This window comes from Heptranchias perlo, chromosome 13 (assembly GCF_035084215.1).
Source record: "Heptranchias perlo isolate sHepPer1 chromosome 13, sHepPer1.hap1, whole genome shotgun sequence".
NCBI lineage: Eukaryota > Metazoa > Chordata > Chondrichthyes > Hexanchiformes > Hexanchidae > Heptranchias > Heptranchias perlo.
In genome coordinates this window covers 70717757-70739473 of record NC_090337.1, presented here as the reverse complement: position 1 = coordinate 70739473, position 21717 = coordinate 70717757, and positions in this window count along the sequence as shown.

The window sequence follows — 21717 nt, the reverse complement described above, 5'->3', positions numbered from 1 at the left end:
TTCCACTCCATAATATTGCCATCTCCGTCCCTGCCTCGGCTCATCCGTTGCTGAAACCCTCATCCACGCCTTTGTTACCTTTAGACTCTCCTGGCCAACCTCACATCCTCCTCTCTCCATAAACTTCAGCTCATCCAAAAATCTGCCATCCGTATCCTATTTTGCACCAAGTCTTTTCACCCATCACCCTTGTGCTTGCTGACCTACATGGGCTCCTGGTCCGTCAAATGGCTTCAATTTAAAATTTTCATCCTCTTGCCTTTCTCTTGCCCCTGCCTATTTCTGTAACCTCCTCCAGCCCTGCAAACCTCTCCCCCCCACCCGCACCCAGAACTCTCTGTTCCTCTGATTCTAGGCTCTTGTGCATCCTGCCCACTCTTTGCCCCGCTATTGGCGGCCGTGCCTTCGGCCGTCTGGACGCCAAACTCTGGAATTCCCTCCCTAAACCTCTCCTCCTCTCCATCTCTTTTTCCTCTTTTAAGGCCCTCCTATAAAGCCACCTCTTTGACCAAGCTTTTGATTGCCCTTCCTAATGTCTCCTTCTTTGGCTCAGCATCCAATTACTTCTGATTGCACCTCTGTGATATTTGGGATGTTTTTCTCCTTTATAGATGCTATATAAATGTAAGCTACCCTAAGGAAATATTGTAGTGATGTCCTGGGGCTATAATGATTGGGCCTCCAACGACCATGGCCATCTTCATGTAGGTCAGCTGTGGCTCCAGCCGCTGGAGGTTTTCCTTCTTGACCTCAGTGACCTCAGTTTTCCTAGGTCTCTTGGTGCCATACACAGTCAAATGCTGCCTTGATATTGAGGGCAGCGACTCTCAACTCCCCTGGTATTGAGCTGTTGTATCCATGCCTGGAGCAAGGATGATGCTGAGTGTTTCTGGGGGAACCCGAACTGAGCATTGGTGAGCAGGTTATTGATGAGTTGATAGGATGGTAATTGTGGGATCCTGGCAGCAGATACCATTGTGGAGCTTTAACAGAGTGAAAGCAAAGTAGACTTGAGCTTATCCAAAACTCTGTTGCCCGTATCCTAACTCGCACCAGGTCTCACTCACCCATCACCCATGTGCTTGCTCACCTGCATTGGCCTGGATTTTAAAATACTCACCCTTGTGTTCAAATCCCTCCATGGCCTCGCCCCTCCCAATCTTATAACCTCCTCCAGCCCTACAACCCTATGAGGTCTCGGAGCTCCTCCAATTCTGGCCTCTTGCGCATCCCCGATTTCCTTCGCCCCACCATTGGCGGCCGTGCCTTCAGCTGTCTCGGCCCTAAACTCTGGAATTCCCTCCCTAAACCTCTCCACTTCTCTACCTTTCATTCCTCCTTTAAGACCTCCTTAAAACCTACCTCTTTGGTCACCTGTCCTAATATCTCTTTATGTGGCTCGATGTCAAATTTTATCTGATTACGCTCCAGTGAAGCGTCTTGGGATGTTTTACTACGTTAAAGACACTATATGAATGCAAGTTGTTGTTGTGGAGGGTAACAGCAGGTTCTTACTCTCGGGCTCATAGCTGCTCCGAGTGTTTCCCGTCCCACCTGCTCACCCACAGAGCAACTTTTGGTGATTAGGACAGAATCCAAAATCAGCGGAAAGAGGCACTTAGCTGAAACTAACCAACAGAAGAGGGATGAGAGAGTGTCAAAGGAAGAGACTGATTGAATGGCAGGATACCGTGAATAAGTGAATGAAGAGATCTTGATTAAATTGATTATTCAGGAAGAACTCATAAAAATAGAAAACAAAAGAAATCAGAAATATAAGAACAGAACATGTCCTCTCAGGTGGACATAAACATTCCCATGGCACTATTCGAAGAAGAGCAGGGGAGTTCTCCCGGTGTCCTGGCCAATATTTATCCCTCAATCAACATCACTAAAACAGATTATCAATTTGCTGTTTGTGGGACCTTGCTCTCCACAAATTGGCTGCCGTGTTTCCTACATTACAACAGTGACGACACATCAAAAAAGTACTTCATTGGCTGTAAAGCGTTTGGGACGTCCTGAGGTCATGAAAGGTGCTGTGTAAATGCAAGTCTTTCTTTCTTTTTTTCAAGAAGCTATGAAAAATGCTGAATGAAATCTATTATCAGGACCTCCAATAGCTATTGCAGTGGATGTACTGTTGTTGAACCATCTGTTAAGATTTTTAAAACAGCACATCCAACACACAAAGATATCACTTTCGACACATTATACTCCAGATGTTACACTTTGCTCCAGATGCAAAATAATCTTAAAATGCTGGGTGCTTCTGAGCTGTGACCTGGAAATGACGAGCACATACAATCTGAAAAGTCCCCCGACAAACAGCAATTAAACTCTAACTTGACTCAGGCTGTGTTTACTTATAACAGTTAAAGGGACAGAACACCCTTGCCCTGTGAGCAACACATTGTGCTTTACATGATATAGCACTCATGTTCTTGGAAAACATCTGGCTTACTGGGAGCAACACCACAGGAGATTCAAGGTATTAAAAACAAATGAGTATCACTCTGCAGCTTTTATTCCTCAAGGTGTCAGACTAGTATAAAAATGAAAGAAGTTGGCAGCCATTTCATTCTGGCTTCTTCCTGACTGAAGCTAGGAATTTATAAATATCTCTCAATATGCAGACTTACCTTATCAACAACACTTACCTTCTCATTGATTTCAGGATGCCCTAATTACCGATTAGGCTTTGTGCCCTTAAAGGGCCAGGCTATTTTAGACACAGCTGGATCTTAGCAGCAGAATAATACATTTTGCATTGCGTTACATTAGCTGTGGCTCAGAGGTAGCACTCTCGCCTCTGAATCTCTCCCTCTGAAGGTTGTGGGTTTAAGTCCCACTCCAGAGACATGAGCACGAAATCCAGGCCGACACTCCAGTGCAGTACGTGGGGAATGCTGCACTGTTGAAGGTGCCCACTATCAGGTGAGATGTTAAACTGAGGCCCCGTCTGCCCTTTAGGTGGATGTAAAAGGTCCTATGCCACTATTTCTAAGGAGAGCAGGGGAGTCCTGGCCAATATGTATCCCTCATACAAAATTCACTGAAACACATTATCTGGTCATTATCTCATTGCGGTTTGTGGGATCTTGCTGTGCACAAATTGGCTGCTGCGTTTCTTTCATTACAGCAGTGACTACACTTCAAAAATACTTAATTGGCGGTAAAGCGCTTTGGGATGTCCTGACATCATGAAAGGCGCGATATAAATGCAAATCCTTTCTTTCCGCCTGATACTCAGGGCTCAATTTTGAAATGGTGGCGGGTTGGCGGGGGAGGGGGGGAGGGGAAGATCGGGGGGAGAGAGGGGAAGATCAGGGCGGGGAGGGGAAGATCGGGGGAGGGGAAGATCGGGGGGGGGAGGGGAAGATCGGGGGGAGAGGGGAAGATCAGGGCGGGGAGGGGAAGATCGGGGGAGGGGAAGATCGGGGGGAGAGAGGGGAAGATCAGGGCGGGGAGGGGAAGATCGGGGGAGGGGAAGATCCGGGGGGAGGGGGAAGATCGGGGGAGGGGAAGATCGGGGGGGAGGGGAAGATCGGAGGGGGAGGGGAAGATCGGAGGGGGAGGGGAAGATCGGAGGGGGAGGGGAAGATCGGGGGAGGGGAAGATCGGGGGAGGGGAAGATCGGGGGGAGAGGGGAAGATCGGGCGGAGAGGGGAAGATCGGGGGGGGAAAGGGAAAGATCGGGGAGGAGAGGGGAAGATCGGGGAGGAGAGGGGAAGATCGGGGAGGAGAGGGGAAGATCGGGAGGAGAGAGGGGAAGATCGGGAGGAGAGAGGGGAAGATCGGGGGGAGAGAGGGGAAGATCGGGGGGAGAGAGGGGAAGATCGGGGGGAGAGAGGGGAAGATCGGGGGGAGGGGAAGATCAGGGCGGGGAGGGGAAGAGGGGGGAAGGGGAAGATCTGGGGAGAAAGTGGAAGATCGGGGGGAGGGGAAGATCGGGGGAGGGGAAGATCGGGGGAGGGGAAGATCGGGGGAGGGGAAGATCGGGGGAGGGGAAGATCGGGGAGGGGAAGATCGGGGAGGGGAAGATCGGGTGGAGAGGGGAAGATCGGGGAGGAGAGGGAAAGATCGGGGGGAGAGGTGAAGATCGGGGGGGAGGGGAAGATCGGGGGGAGAGGGGAAGATCGGGGGGAGAGGGGAAGATCGAGGGGGAGAGGGGAAGATCAGGGCGGGGAGGGGAAGATCGGGGGGAGGGGAAGATCGGGGGAGGGGAAGATCGGGGGAGGGGAAGATCGGGGGAGGGGAAGATCGGGGGAGGGGAAGATCGGGGAGGGGAAGATCGGGGGGAGAGGGGAAGATCGGGCGGAGAGGGGAAGATCGGGGGGGAGAGTGGAAGATCGTGGGTGGGAGGGGAAGATCGGGGGAGGGGAAGATCGGGGGGAGAGGGGAAGATCGGGGGGGGAAGGGAAAGATCGGGGAGGAGAGGGGAAGATCGGGGAGGAGAGGGGAAGATCGGGGAGGAGAGGGGAAGATCGGGAGGAGAGAGGGGAAGATCGGGAGGAGAGAGGGGAAGATCGGGAGGAGAGAGGGGAAGATCGGGGGGAGAGAGGGGAAGATCGGGGGGAGAGAGGGGAAGATCGGGGGGAGGGGAAGATCAGGGCGGGGAGGGGAAGAGGGGGGAAGGGGAAGATCTGGGGAGAAAGTGGAAGATCGGGGGGAGGGGAAGATCGGGGGAGGGGAAGATCGGGGGAGGGGAAGATCGGGTGGAGAGGGGAAGATCGGGGAGGAGAGGGAAAGATCGGGGGGAGAGGTGAAGATCGGGGGGGAGAGGTGAAGATCGGGGGGGAGGGGAAGATCGGGGGAGGGGAAGATCGGGGGGAGAGGGGAAGATCGGGGGGGAGAGGGGAAGATCGGGGGGGAGAGGGGAAGATCGAGGGGGAGAGGGGAAGATCGAGGGGGAGAGGGGAAGATCAGGGCGGGGAGGGGAAGATCGGGAGAGGGGAAGATCGGGGGGAGAGGGGAAGATCGGGGGGAGAGGGGAAGATCGGGGGGGAGAGGGGAAGATCGGGGGGGAGAGGGGAAGATCGGGGGGGAGAGGGGAAGATCGGGGGAGGGGAAGATCGGGGGAGAGGGGAAGATCGAGGGGAAGAGGGGAAGATCGAGGGGAAGAGGGGAAGATCGGGGGAGAGGGGAAGATCGGGGGAGGGGAAGATCGGGGGGGAGAGGGGAAGATCGGGGGGGAGAGGGGAAGATCGGGGGGGATAGGGGAAGATCGGGGGGAAGAGGGGAAGATCGGGGGGAGAGGGGAAGATCGGGGGAGGGGAAGATCGGGGGGGAGAGGGGAAGATCGGGGGGGAGAGGGGAAGATCGGGGGAGGGGACGATCGGGGGTAGAAGGGAAGATTGGAGGGAGTGGAAGATCTGGGAGGAGAGGGGAAGATCGGGGGGAGGGGAAGATCGGGGGGGAGAGGGGAAGATCGGGGGGAGAGGGGAAGATCGGGGGAGGGGAAAATCGGGGGGAGGGGAAGATCGGGGAGGGAGAGGGGAAGATCGGGGGGGGAGGAGGGAAGATCGGGGGGGAGAGGGGAAGATCGGGGGGGGAGAGGGGAAGATAGGAGGGGGGAGGGGAAGATCCAGAGAGGGGAAGATCGGGAGGGGAAGATCGGGGGAGAGGGGAAGATCGGGAGGGAGAGGGGAGATCGGGGGGTGGAGAGGGGAAGATAGGAGGGAGAGGGGAAGATCAGGGGGAGAGGGAAAATCATGGGGGGGAGGGGAAGATGGGGGCCCAGAGAGGAAGTTCGGGGGAACATCAAGGGGGTGAAGAGGGGGAGATCGGAGAGGGAGACATCGGACTTCGGTGCAGGGTGGAAAGGGAGGTTGATTTTGTGTTTCAACTTCATGCAATAGTTTTTTATTTAATTTATTTTGGTCCATTTTGCCTGATCCGGCCCTTCATGCCTGGTTTCAGAAGTGATGTGCAAGCCGCCCAGGTAAGTTAAAAATCATTCTAACTACCTAATCCGTCACAAGTACAGTGCCTTCAGTACCTCAATGAGGTACATTTGGCTCTTTAACTATCAACACGCCTGTATCCTGGGAGGATTGGAAGATGATGGTCAGAGCCTCTGCTATTTCCTCTCTTGTTTCTCTTAACAGCCTGGGCTACATTTTATCCGGGCCTGGTGATTTATCTACTTTCAAAGATCTTAATTCCCTTAATATTTCCTCCCTCACTATATATATCCCATCCAATATTTCACACTCCTCCTCCTTAACTGTAATCTCTGCATCATCCCCCTCTTTTGTGAAGACAGACGCAAAGTATTCATTAAGAACCATACCCACATCTTCCACCTCCACACATAGGTTACCTTTTTGGTCTCTCATTGGTCCTACTCTTTCCTTTGTTATCTTCTTGCTCTTTATGTATTTATAAAACGTCTTTGGATTTTCTTTGATTTTACTTGCTTGTATTTTTTTATGCCCTCTCTTTGCTTTCCTAATTTCCTTTTTAATTTCACCCCTGCACTTTCTATACTCCTCTCGGTTTTCTGCAGTATTGAGCTCTGACATAAGCTTCCCTTTTCTGCCTTATCTTACCCTGTATGCTCCTTGTCATCCAGGGGGCTCTGGATTTGGGAGTGCCACCCTTTTCCTTTGGCAAAATCTTCCAATAGGGAATTCAGGAGAAATTTCTTGATTCTTGAAACTCCACAGTGTCAGTCATGGCTCAGTTGGTAGCGCTCTCATCTCTGAGTCAGTAGGTTGTGGGTTCAAGTCCCACTCCAGAGATTTGAGCACAAAATTTAGGCTGACACTCCAGTGCAGTACTGAGGGAGTGCTGCACTATCGGGGGTGCTGTCTTTTGCATGAGAAGTTAAACTGAGGCCCCATCTACCCTCTCAGGTGGACATATAACATCCCATGGCACTATTTCGAAGAAGAGCAGAGGAGTTCTCCCTGGTGTCCTGGCCAATATTTATCCCTCAACCAACATTATTAAGACAGATTATCTGGTCATTATCACATTGTTGTTTGTGGGACCTTGATGTGTGCAATTAGCTGCCGCATTTCTGACATTACAACAATGACTACTCTTCAAAAGTACTCCATTGGCTGAAAAGAACTTTGGGACACCCTGGGATTGTTGAAGGCGCTATATAAATGCAAATCTTTTTTTCCTTTTTTTTACCTAAAAAGTGGTAAGAATGTGGAACTTGCTATCACAAGGAATAGTTGGGGCAAATAGAATAGATGCATTTAAGGGGAAGCTAGATAAGCACATGAGGGAGAAAGGAATGGAAGGATATGCTGATAGGGTTAGATGAAGTAGGGAGGGAGAAAGCTCGTGTGGCGTATAAACACCGGCATAGACCAGTCGGGCCGAATGGCCTGTTTCTGTGCTGTAGTTTTGATGTAATTTGATTTAACTCAATATGGAGGGTAAACTCTGACATAGACTGTGGAACAAAATCGGGCGGGTTTTACAATCCGTTCGATCTGGTCAGGCCGCTCCGCCAGGTTACCACCCAGGCGGTGAAGATGAAAATGACCTCTCCACACACCAATGCACAGATAAAGCGAAGGGTCAAAAAGGATATGAGGAATCAAATGATAGACAAGGTAATAGTATGACTGAACACTGAAATTATTCTTTTTTCACACTCTGTCCCTTCCTACTTTTTACAATAAGAAAAATGGCAAGGGGAACATCCGAGTTTATGCAGGAAAGCAATGGTCCTCAGCAACTAAACCATGGAGCGCTCAACCATCAGACACTGGGGCCAGGGAGACTATACTTGATCAGCACTCAAATAAATGAGGGGAGAAGTTACACTGTGGTCAAAATTTTGTAAAGCTGATTGGGCACAGCGAGAAAGCAAAAACACTGGAAGAGAGAAAATTTGATTCACAAGTACATAAGAAAGTCAGCACTGGAAAAAAACCTTTCAGACCATCAGCCTATTCCATCCAAAGTCTGTGCGCGGTTATTCTATCATGGACCCTCCTCCCCTTCGACCCCCATTACATTACAGGAGTAAATTAACTTTACTCCTCTGGGCCAGTACTGACTGACAACGACATTCAACTGGATTGAAGCTGCTCAAACCCATTATACATAAAACCCTTACAGCCAGCAAACAGAGGCGACTTCAAACTTTAAATCTATCAGATACATGATTTTAGGTGTTCGGCACGGTTAATTTGACAGTTGTACAGGAAAAAAACAATGGGATTAATTGTAAAGGTAGCAGGTTAATAAACATCAAGAAAAAGAAGATCCAAGTCAACTTGGATTTCTGAATGGGAGATCACGCTCAGAGAGTTTATTGGGATCATCTGAGGATATAACAGAGTTAGTGCTGATATGCATTATTATTTACCTTGACTTTCAGGAAATATTCCTTTGCAAGAGACTTCAATGATAAAGGGGGATATAACGAGAGGTAAGCAGCCAACAGAGACCTTATGGGTTGAATTGAGAAATAGGAAAGGATCTAAGACTATGGTGGGAGTTGTATGTAGGAGCCCTGGCAGCAGCTCTGAAGTGCTAGATTGTGTAAATGCAGAGATTAGAAAAGCGTGTAACAAAGGCATAGTGGTCTTAATGGGGGACTTTAACCTTCACATAGATTGGGAAAAGCAGACTAGCAACTGTCAGGAAGGTAGTGAATTTCTTGAGTGTGTCCAGGATAGTTTTCTACAGCAGTATGTCCTAGAGGCAACAAGGGGGCAAGCCATACTAGATTTAGTAATGAGTAATGAACCAGATTTAGTTAACGACTTAACTGTGCGTGAACATCTGTCCAATAGCGATCATAACATGATCGAGTTCAATGTAGTGTTTGAAAGGGAAAAAAGTGAGTCAGCTGCTAAGATTCTAGACTTGGGCAAGGCCAACTTCAATGGGATGAGACAGAGACTGTCCACAGTAAACTGGGCAAATCTGTTAATGGGTAAAATGACTGATGATCAGTGGGAAATGTTTAAAGAAACATTTAACGTGATACAGAATCAGTTTATACCCCTGAGGGGCAAGAACTCTATTTGCCAAAAAAACAGCCATGGACAACTAAAGAGGTAAGGGACAGTATAAGACATAAGGAAAGGGCATACAAAAAGGTAAAAAATGGCACAGATCCTGGCGAATGGGAAAGATACAAAGATCAACAAAGGGTCACAAAACAGATAGTAAGAGCTACAAAAAGAGAGCATGAAAAGAAACTTGCAAGGGATATCAAAACCAATACGAAGAACTTTTATAGTTATATTAGGAAAAAGAGGGTGGTCAGGAGCAGTGTTGGCCCCTTAAAAACTGAAACTGGGGATATTGTCATTGACAATGGGGAAATGGCGGACATGTTGAACAATTACTTTGCGTGAGTATTTACAGTCGAAAAAGAGGATAGCATGCCGGAAATCCCAAGAAAGCTTATATTGAATCAGGGACAGGGACTCGATAAAATTAACATAAGTAAAGCAACAGTAATGAAGAAAATAATAGCATTAAAGAGTGACAAATCCCCAGGACCAGATGGTTTCCATCCCAGGGTTTTAAAGGAAGTAGGTGAGCACATTGCGGATGCCCGAACTATAATCTTTCAAAGTTCTCTAGATTCAGGAACTGTCCCTCGAGATTGGAAAATTGCACATGTCACTCCGTTTTTTAAGAAAGGAGAGAGAGGGAAACCGGGGAATTATAGACCAGTTAGCCTAACATCTGTCGTGGGGAAAATGCTGGAGTCTATAATTAAGGATAGGGTGACTGAACACCTCGAGAATTTTCAGTTAATCAGAGAGAGCCAGCATGGATTTGTGAAAGGTAGGTTGTGCCTGACAAACCTGATTGAATTTTTTGAAGAAGTGACTAAAGTAGTGGACAGGGGAATGTCAATGGATGTTATTTATATGGACTTCCAGAAGGCATTTGATAAGGTCCCACATAAGAGACTGTTAGCTAAGATAGAACCCATGGAATCGAGGGAAAAGTACGGACTTGGTTTAGAAGTTGGTTGAGTGAATGGCGACAGAGAGTAGGGATAATGGGAAGGTACTCACATTGGCAGGATGTGACTAGTGGAGTCCCGCAGGGATCTGTCTTGGGGCCTCAATTATTCACAACATTTATTAACGACCTAGATGAAGGCATAGAAAGTCTCATATCTAAGTTTGCCGATGACACAAAGATTGGTGGTATTGTAAGCAGTGTAGATGAAAACATAAAATTACAAAGCGATATTGATAGATTAGGTGAATGGACAAAATTGTGGCAAATGGAATTCAATGTAGACAAATGTGAGGTCATCCACTTTGGATCAAAAAAGGATAGAACAGGGTACTTTCTAAATGGTAAAAAGTTAAAAACAGTGGATGTCCAAAGGGACTTAGGGGTTCAGGTACATAGATCATTGAAGTATCATGAACAGGTGCAGAAAATAATCAAGAAGGCAAATGGAGTGTTGGCCTTTATATCTAGCGGACTAGAGTACAAGGGGGCAGAAGTTATGCTGCAGCTATACAAAACCCTGGTTAGACCGCACCTGGAGTACTGTGAGCAGTTCTGGGCACCGCACCTTCGGAAGGACATATTGGCCTTGGAGGGAGTGCAGCGTAGGTTTACTAGAATGATTAAGTTACGAGGAGAGATTACACAAATTGGGGTTGTATTCTCTAGAGTTTCGAAGGTTAAGGGGTGATCTGATCGAAGTTTATAAGATATTAAGGGGAACGGATAGGGTGGATAGAGAGAACTATTTCCGCTGGTTGGGGATTTTAGGAGTAGGGGGCACAGTCTAAAAATTAGAGCCAGACCTTTCAGGAGCGAGATTAGAAAACATTTCTACACACAAAGGGTTGTAGAAGTTTGGAACTCTCTTCCACAAACGGCAATTGATACGAGCTCAATTGCTAAATTTAAATCTGAGATAGATAGCTTTTTGGCAATAAAGGTATTAAGGGATATGGGCCAAAGGCAGGTTTATGGAGTTAGATCACAGATCAGCCATGATCTTATCAAATGGCAGAGCAGGCACGAGGGGCTGAATGGCCTACTCCTGTTCCTATGTTCCTATGACTTATACAGCATCAAAGCTAATGGTTTCAGTGAGGGAGATGCAGGTTGGAAAATGAATTGGCTTAGTCTTAGGAAATCGAGGGTGTTTAATCAATTAGTTTGCATTGGGCAGCTTTGTTCTGCAGAACCCCTCAGGGAACAGCACTCAAGCCTCCATTTTTTGTAATTTTGTGAATGACATCATTGTATTTATGTGGGGCAGTAAGATATATTCAGGAGACTAAAGAAATTTAGCAACTTGGTAAAAGTATGGTATCTGGGATGAGGACTGACTCGTCTATAAAGCACACCTCTGTGAGCATAGAAAATGCCGTTTGTGTCAACTGTTGTTAGTTTATTGTGATTAATGTTTTCCATTAAGTATTAGGTGTTTAGCCCACTGCTAATCCATGGTAATAAGACTCTGAGAGAGAGATGAAAGTGTTTAAAGTCTTCTGAACCCTAAATCAAAACATGACCATGTAGTTCATATTCATTTCATTCTCACCATCTTAACTAACTTGACAGTTGTACACAGGTGTTCAAATAATACGTTATTGGACGATAAGATGGAGAATAGGAATACAATTTGTTTTCTCACCAGCATTTAAAATCACCAATGCATTCCTCATAGGAATTGCCAATATTTTAAACAGGTTAATTGGTACCTGGTGGTCGGGAGAGGGGAATTGAAAGCAGTAATTTAGTTGTGGAGGTGATATAGTTTATATTCATAGTCATGGATATCTGGGAGTGATTACAAGTCAGTCATAAGCTACATGAATAAAGCTCGAGCACTTTATGACAGCAATCAGAATCCTTGCATTAAATATTGTCATGAAATCGCTCCAGGGTATGTGTTATTTATTGCGATATATATTTTATATGTTGCGCCATGACATTCACGCTAAAGGATTAAGGATTGCGATATTATTACTGCCAGTTTATTGAGAAATCATTTGCAGTTAATTGCTGGGAAAGTATGCAGTGCTGCTCAATCATGATGACAGCAACCTCAGATCCATATTGGCTGGTATTAATTCTTGGAGCCAACATCAAACATAGTAACGTGACCCATTAAATAATATATACCAGCCATTTGCTGCTATCTTTTGGTCGAGTTAACCAGTGAATTGACAATTCTTGTTTGCTGAGTGCTGACAATATAAATATTGAAAGAATTTATTATGTTTAGAACAGGTTTGTGAATTTTAATGTTATATATGGATCAAGTATTCTAAATAATGCATGTGGGCTTCCTTTAGTTTGAAATGCATGAATCAGGTTTTGGGACTTCACTTAATAAAGATTTTGCAAGGTTGCTCTCACCGATTACTATAAACAAAGGGCATTGATTGTCAGTCGTATTCCTTGCAATCATTTTACCTGACATCCACAGAATTGTCAACTTTGGCAATATTTTAGTGGTCATTATGCTATGGCCTTAGAAGATGAGGAACTTGTGTATCTAGGTCGGATGTTGAGAAGGCAGCTCTGTTGCATAGCGTCAGCAATCTGTCAGTCAGTCACTGGATTTCTATTATTACCACCATCACCACATCAGATACAAACTAAACACCCACTGCATCGACACATGCTGGCATAATATCTGACAGCCAACTGATCCCACCTCTGAGCAGGCTTGAAAAGAATCAGCACTTCAATAAGGGGTCGTTAAATTGGTGTAGACAGGAAAGGGTGAAATTTGTAGGCGAATCGGGACCTTTTGCCAATAGAAGGGACTTTCACAGGAAGAATGATCTGCGTATAGCTGGGTGGAGAGCAAGGTCATTGCCACAAAAGTGTAAAAGCAACAATCAGATTTGTTTCAAACAGAACTGGAAAGTCTCGTGCTCAGGAGCATGGTTAGGAGGAGACTGTCGAGGCAAAGAAAAAAATGCAAATCTAACAAAAGGATCAAATAAGGATAAGAAGGTGGTGAAGAATAGGCTTACATGTGTCTTTACTGGTTCAATGTGCATTCAGAGTTTGGGCTACGTGCATCAATTAGAGTAAGAAAGAAAGAAGTTGCATTTTTATAGTGCCCTCGACATCCTCAGGATGTCCCGAAACTCTTCACTGAAAATTTTTTCATTTGCCTTTGAAGTGCAAAGATCAACTTTTGAAAGCCTGCCTCAGAAGATTAAATAAGTGGGGTCAGCTTAGACTGCAGGCGGACTATGGAAAGAGCATGTTTGATGGGCTGAATGGCCTCCTGCTGTCCTGTATAATTCTATGATTTTATGATAGGCTGAATGACCTTTTCTTATTCCACACGTTCTTGTGAAGGGATTTCGAACATTACACTTTTTTCTCTGACTGCAGCTCACTGTAAGCAGTCTACTTCACTCAGGCAAAACTTACTCCAAAATAACCTCATCTCAAAGGCCCCTGCACTCCATCAGGTTTTTATCAGCAGGTAGTTACATTTCCTTTCGGTGACTGGGAAGCATGTGGTTGGTGAATAGCAACCAACCAATCTAAGCATTCTCGGGCACCTTCATGTATATTCTGAGGTGTTGTACCATTGCAGCATGAGATGGAAAAGCAGGGAATTGTAACTTTGATTGCAAAATAAATCCTGACCTGGCAGTGTACATCCACCAAAATTCTGGCAGTGACACATCCAGCAATCAAGGCCGTTCTTCAAAAGTTCCAAATCACAAGTCAGCTTAAATTTTCTTGCTAGAATTTCATTGCCCTCTCCCTTTGTACGAGCTATCCCAGTGAACCAAGTTGTGAATTGAACCAATAATCTCATAAGCGTGGCTGAGACTCAGACTGTGATTTCATTAATGGAACTGCATGCTGTCAGCAAGCAAAGCCACATCGACTCTGCAAAAGAAAGAAAAACTTGTAGCTGTAAAGCACCTTCTAAACTTCTCGGAACATCCCAAAGCGCTTCATGAATTACCCTTGAAATGCAGTCACTTTTGTCGTGTGGACAAATATGGCAGCCAATTTGTCGTGACGGGCTTCCCATTGATAAATCACTGGGGTAGTCTGGAGGAGAGGAGGCACTTCCCATGGCTTAACACCACTTTCTACATGGCGGCTCTGGGAAGCGGTGGTAAGTGTGGTGGAGAGCAACAAAACCCGCTGGTAACCCAGCCCCTGTCCCCACCACCATTTACAAGGAGTGGGCAGTGGTAGTCTCGGAGGGGGCAGGGGCACATAAGTCCCTGTTGCATGGTGAGGCAGTGGTAACTCTCACCACCTGTATTTTCCAACATTCACCACTGTGGTCCGCACAATTTCAGGCAGGATCACAAAGGAAACGGCATCTCAAGGTGTGAAACTGTATACCAGCAGTATGTTGCCAAATGGAAACAGTTTATTATTATGCTAAATATTGTAATTTAAAAAGGAACCAATTGATTTCTCACAACTTGTTGAGCGTCTGTGGTGGTGCTCACTCACAAAAGATTTTTTAAAATGTGTCTCTCTCTTTTGTAATTGCCTCCAATTCTCTCTTTTTTTCTCTCTTTCACTGTCACACTCTATCTCTCCTTGTCCTCTTCATATCTGTCTGCCTCTGACTCTTCTTGAGCCGTGGCTCAGTTGGTAGCCCTCTCACCTCTGAGTCTAAAAGGTCATGAGTTCAAGCCCCACTCCAGAGACTTGAAAACATAATCTAGGCTGACACTTCAGTACAGTACTGAGGGAGTGCTGCACTGTCGGGGGTGCCGTCTTTTGGATGAGACGTTAAACCGAGACGTCTGCCCTCTCAGGTGGATGTAAAAGATCCCATGGCACTTTTTGAAGAAGAGCAGGGGAGTTCTCCCCGGTGTTCTGGAGAATATTTATCCCTCAACCAACAGCTAAAATAGATTATCTGCTCATTATCACATTGCTGTTTGAGGGACCTTGCTGTGCACAAATTGGCTGCCGCGTTTCCTACATTATAACAGTAACTACACTTCAAAAGGTACTTCATTGTCTGTAAAGAGCTTTGGAACATTCTGAGGTTGTGAAAGTTGCTATATAACTGCAACTTCTTTCTTTCTTTCTCTCTCTCTTTCTTGCTCTCTTTCTCTGTAAGAAAAATTGGTGGATGTTCTCTTATTAAGAGTAAATCTGTAAGAAATTGCTGCAATCTCGCCAGAGTTGCTATAGCAACGGTTGAATGCTGCTGCAAAGATTTCTTCAGCAAAGATGCACTCACATACAAGATTTTCACATTACCTGATCTCATTCCTGGATATTTCCCCTATCACTTTCACGGGAGTGTTTGCTACCAACTGAGCCCTTTGTATTTTCTTTCTCACTTTTGTAGGAAAGAAATGTCCTGAGACATCGGCTGAAGGCAAGCTTTGTCTTGCCAAGTGAGATAGTTGCTGGGCCTCCGACCCATCCTTTATCACTTGTCACGAGCACTGCCCATTTTCCAGATGCTTTTTCTTTCATAGAATCACAGAAAGGTTACAGCACGGAAGGAGGCCATTTGGCCCATCAAGTCCGCACTGGCTCTATGCAAGAGCAATCCAGCTAGACCCACTCCCCCGCCCTATCCCCGTAGCCATGCAAATTTTTTTCCTTTCAAGTACTCATCCAATTCCCTTTTGAAGGCCATGATTGAATCTGCCTCCACAGCCCCCTCAGGCAGTGCATTCCAGATCCTAACCACTCACTGTGTAATAAAGTTTTTCCTCATGTCACCTCTGGTTCTTTTGCCAATCACCTTAAATCTATTTCCTCTGGTTCTTGACCCTTCCGCCAATGGGAACAGTTTCTCTCTATCTACTCTTGTGGAAATGCATAAAGAGATACTTGACCGTATTAATGTAGAAATGCATGAAGGGATATTTGACCATATTAACTCTTTGTAAGCTCACATAATGGGGTAGCATTTCTACATTAATATGGTCAAGTATCTCTTTATGTATTTCCACACTCTGTCTAGACCCTTTATGATTTTGAATACCTCCATCAAATCTCCCCACAACCTTCTCTGTTCCAAGGAGAATAAACCCAGCTTCTCCAGTCTATCCACGTAACTAAAGCCCCTCATCCCTGGAATCATTCGGGTAAATCTCTTCTGCACCCTCTCTGAGGCCTTCACATCTTTCCTAAAGTGCGGTGCCCAGAACTGGACACAATACTCCAGTTGTGTTCGAACCAGTGATCGTGTGAACCAGTGACCAGTGATTCTGATTGTGCTTTCCATTTGCCATTTTATATCAAGATATTTGACCCGTTTCAAATGATCACAACCAAAAACTGCAACCTTTCTTCCTCTTACCAATATTCCCCTCAGCTAGTTACTGTATCCAGGATACCTCATGCTTGATGTTGTGATGAGGGACATTAGCTAATGAGAAGGGTAGCTCCTGACAACATAGGAACAAGAGTAGGCTATTCAGCCCCTCAAGCCTGTTCTTCAATTCCATTAGATCATGGGTGATCTGTACCTCGACTCCATTTACCCGCCTTTGATAACTATTGATATCCTTACCTAACATCCAATTTCCAACAATAGAGCTTTTATGAATCTGTAAACTGATTGGAAACAGGGATCTTATTCAACTAAGAACAGCTGATGAACATAATGCTGTTCTGGTGGTTTGAGTAGTTTTATATATATATCTGATCAAACATAACTTTACAAAATGGCACTTGTAAAAACCTTATTGGAAGATGAATGAAAGCAGGGCTAAGGGCTGTTCCACTCACTGATTATCTTTCATCCCAAAGAACAATTGACTCATTCAAATGCAATGTTCATGACATTCAACTTGCAAAACCATGTTTCTAAAAGCTTGCTTCACAGAGTGGTGGGATACAAGACACTGAGTGTTGTGATTTCAGCCAGGCTGCCAATGAGAAGTGGAGACAATGGAGAGATTCTAATTGTGAAGAACATTGTGATGAGTGCAGTTTAGCCAGAAATTTACTTCAAGAAATAGTTTCATGAATTTGAAGATAATAAATTATCACCCAATACCATTTCGATCTGATTTCCGTGATTTTGGTTGCAGCAAAAATCCTGCAAGATTGCCTGCCAGTAAACATAATGAGACTGTGACTGAATCAAAGTTTGACTATAAATAAAATCCTCCAGGTTGGTTAGCCTTTCTACAACTAGCATTAAATTGTAACCTCCACCCACAGAAAAAGAAGATCCTTCTCTCCCAATGCTGTTGAAGGCAGCACTTTTGAGTCCTTGAAAAAAATAATAAAGGTTGTGGTAGAATGGAAAGAATGAACCAATGAGAATAAAACTTGGCATCGGAGCAGGAGAAACGAATGTGTGACTGCTATAGGGAAGACAAGCATTAATCTGAAATGTTGTAGACAACAAAGGACTTCTGTTCATTGCAGAAATGTTTGTGAACAATTGGTGGTAAAATTCAGTACAGATGGTTGAAGGGCTGCAATGACAACGGATCAAAATAGTTGATTTGTTCCAGCCCCCATGTAAGGAATCCGAGAGACCTCAGTTCCAAAAAGGATACTTTGTGTAAATTTTACAACATTAAAAAACACAGAAGAGAAAAAAATGGTTCAGTCCATCGAATCTGCTCCTTCCAATGGACCACTTTAAATTGATAACATCATGGACTCTCCAAGCATGTCCAATCTCCAGACAGATGCAAACAAACGCAAGTAAAACTCCCACGATAAGGGATAAGATAAATCGTCCCCCCCCCCAGTCCAAAGGACAATCAAGCGATTTTTAAAAAGAATTCCCTGGTATCAGTCTAGCATCTTTCAAACTGAGCTGTCGCATTGCACAGTCAACATTCCTGCACTTAATAAGGGCTGGAGCTTTCGGTCACCACTGTCTATAGTTATCCCCGCAGCTTCCAATCCTATTCATGATCAGAAACTGATCTGGTGACTATTTAAATAAGTTGCTCAGAACCAGACTTGTTGGGGAGTCTCCTACCCAAATCTCCTACTCTAAGGAGGGAAACATTCCTCTCATCTTCAGTTTTGTTTAAAGTTGTTGATATTTTGCTTGAGTTCTCATAATTTAAGTAACTGTTTGCATCCATGGTAGTCTGTGGCTTTCAGCATTTTAAAGACCTGGAACGTGACCCCTCTCGATCATCTTTTCTCTGCACAGAAGCTGTGTGAGACTACTCCCTCCAAGGACTCTGACACTGCTCCACTCCAGAGCCAGGGTGGGCCCTGATCCTGCATTTGTACAACTTTATTAATTGTTGCAAAAGTGGAAATTGCTTTCCAGTGCTGCTCTAGTCATAGTGTCTGCGCACTTACAGTTCCCTGTAATCATTCTTCAAGTGAGTTAAACCTCCCTTAAACGTCTGGGGAGTCTGGATCCCAAAGCCTTGATAATAGCACGGGAAGCATTGAGAGGAGATGCTCCTACCTTGGTCTTATGTAACTGAGGTATCCACTGCACATACCAGTCTGCCCGTATCTTAACTCCCAAGTCCCATTCACCCATCACCCCTGTGGTCACTGATCTACATTTACAATATAAAATTCTCATCCTTGTGTTCAAATCCCTCCATGGCCTTGCTTCTCCCTATATCGGTAACCTCATCCAGCCCTACAACCCTGTGTTCCTCCAATTCTGGTCTCTTGCGCAACCCAGCTTTCCATTGCCCCGTTACTGGCAGACGTGCCTTCAGCTGCCTAGGCCCTGAGCTCTGGAATTCCCTCCCCAAACCTCCCTGACTCTCTACCTCTCTCTCCTCCTTCAAGACGTTCCTTAAAACCTACCTCTTTGACCAAGCTTTTGGTCACCTGTCCTAATATCTCTTTATGTGGCTTGGTGTCAAATTTTCTTTGATAACTCTCCTGTGAAGCGCCTTGGGATGTTTTACTATGTTAAAGGTGCTATACAAATGCACGTTGTTGTTGTTGTTGTCGTCGTCGTCGTCGTCGTCTTGCCTTGTCCTCAAAGGCAGACACAGATCTGGGCGCTGGATTCACTGGCTTTACCAGGACCACGTCCCACTGTCATTTGCAAGGACACAATTTGCTCCTCACTATGATCTTGCTGCTGCACCAGCCTCCATTTCTAGGCAGGCCCATTAAGATGTGTGTCCCTATGCAACCTGCAAGGAACTCTCAGCGTACTGGACCTCTGCTCCTCAGCAACTATCACCAGGGCTACACCTCCGACACTATTGCTGGCTGCTTCACATTATGATTCCTTCCACACAGCATTATCTTCTCCTTAGCTGTGGGCATCTATGTTTTTGACTGTTTCAAGTGGGGGTGGTGACAGTGCTGTAGTGAGTGGTGTCCTTTGAGTTTGGCTGGAATGTGACTGTGTTCTGCTTGCTCTGTGAAGAGAGTAAATTGGTGCATTTTGAGTAAATGAGCAGATATCGCTATTGACACGGCACAGTCACTACACACATTATGGGCTTGGGCGCAATCGCAGTATGTGGGAACATGTTGGTTTAACATATCACACAAATCATAGAATATTGGAATAATATGATACGTACCACAATTTCTGTGCTGTCCTCCATTCTCCACAGACACCCATGCCTCAAGCTCTCCCTCCTGAACAGGTCAAAAATAAATTGTTCCTATAGCATCAAATGATCATTGTCTGTGTGACTACCAGTAGTTCCTGCATCCTTTAATCATAAAAGCAACGGGGATTAAGAGATGGTGGTTTGACCCATGGAAATCTTTCTTGCAGTTCATTATCTCCCATCAGATGTGTGATGCAATTTGCATAAGCTTGCTCTTCTCACTTATGATATCTTCATTCCTACATCATTGAGAACTTTCTTTGTGTCCATGTAGCCTTTTCGCACCTATCTTATTACGACAACTTTCCATCATATCCGTCCTGTGCCACTTTTGAAATGGTGATAATGATGGATTGGTTTTCTCTAAGTGGTGCAACTTCTTTCTCACTTCTGCCTCGGTGTTCTTCGTTCACCATCTCTATCACACACTCCCACACTTCCCTCCTCCTTTACATATTTGCTGACCAGTCTTTTCCATCAAAGACGTTCCTGTGATGCTCCATTGCTGGGGTAACCAGGACTTACATGGTCTGGTCAATAAATTTTGATTTGTCTCTGCTGGGGTTGAGCCATTTTCTGCACCAGCTGTTCACTCCACAGCTGGATTAATCGATGTTATAAAAATTCGACCAGTTAAGTGGCTTGTTAGCTGCTTGAGAAGTATTAAAGGATCATTATTGCATTGTGATTGGATATCTTTACATTACTGCCAATGAGATTGTATTCTTGGGAATCTCACATTGCAAAGCAGACAGTTCTTGCAATTTCATTAACCACTCATTAACTTTGATAAAATTAATTTTTACCTATTTAAAAAGCATAGGAATATCAGCCCTTTAATTTTTGAGTCCTGAAATCATACTTGCATTTGTGCTCGGCATCGATATTCTTTTGAAAATTTCATGAATTTTGTCCTCACAAATGAGTTCCAAAGGATTAAAAGATTGTTGGACATGGAATGAAATAATCTTAAAATCATCTCAGGACTTAGTAAGTGTAACTAACAACCACCTTGCTTTGACTGAAAATCATGCCCTAAACTTTCTCCCTTTCTACTTTTGACAGATGACACCCATCCATTATGTGTGTGTATCATGTATCAATTACATTATTTTATATTTATTAGTGCTAAATATCCGATACCATCCCTTAGCCCATCTATCTAATTTATGCAGACCTTTGATTTGATTACTTTCTCCATTTGGCACTTTTGATTCCTGTAGAGCACGGAACCTTTCTGCTATTCCTAAACCCTTCAATGGCCTCTTCATGTCTTGCCAGAATGGTCTGTGCCCCTCCAATTTTCCACATTACTTTTTTAAAAATTCCTTCATGGGATGTGGGCGTCGCTGGTGAGGCCAGCATTTATTGCCCATCCCTAATTGCCCTTGACAAGGTGGTGGTGAGCCGCCTTCTTGAACCGCTGCAGTCCATGTGGTGAAAGTTCTCCCACAGTGATGTTAGGAAGGGAGTTCCAGGATTTTGACCCAGCGACGATGAAGGAACAGCGATATAACTCTAAGTCGGGATGCTGTGTGACTTGGAGGGGAATGTGCAGGTGGTGTAGTTCCCATGTGCCTGCTGCTCTTGTCCTTCTAGGTGGTAGAGGTCGCAGGTTTGGGAGGTGCTGTCGAAGAAGCCTTGGCGGGTTGCTGCAGTGCATCCTGTGGATGGTACACACTGCAGCCACAGTGCACCGGTGGTGAAGGGAGTGAATGTTTAGGGTGGTGGATGTGGTGCCAATCAAGGGGCTGCTTTGTCCTGGATGGTGTCGAGCTTCTTGAGTGTTGTTGGAGCTGCACCTATCCAATGGAGAGTATTCCATCACACTCCTGACTTGTGCCTTGTAGATGGTGGAAAGTGGGGAGTCACGAGGTGAGTCGCTCGCTGCAGAATACCCAGCCTCTGACCTGCTCTCGTAGCCACAGTATTTATATGGCTGGTCCAGTTAAGTTTCTGGTCAATAGTGACTCCTAGGATGTTGATGGTGGGGGATTCGGCGATGGTGATGCCGTTGAATGTCAAGGGGAGGTGGTTAGACTCTCTCTTGTTGGAGATGGCCATTGCCTGGCACTTGTTTGGCGTGAATGTTACTTGCCACTTTATCAGTCCAAGCCTGGAAGTTGTCCAGGTCTTGCTGCATGCGGGCACCGGACTGCTTCATTATCTGAGGGGTTGTGAATGGAACTGAACACTGTGCAATCATCAGCGAACATCCCCATTTCTGACCTTATGATGGAGGGAAGGT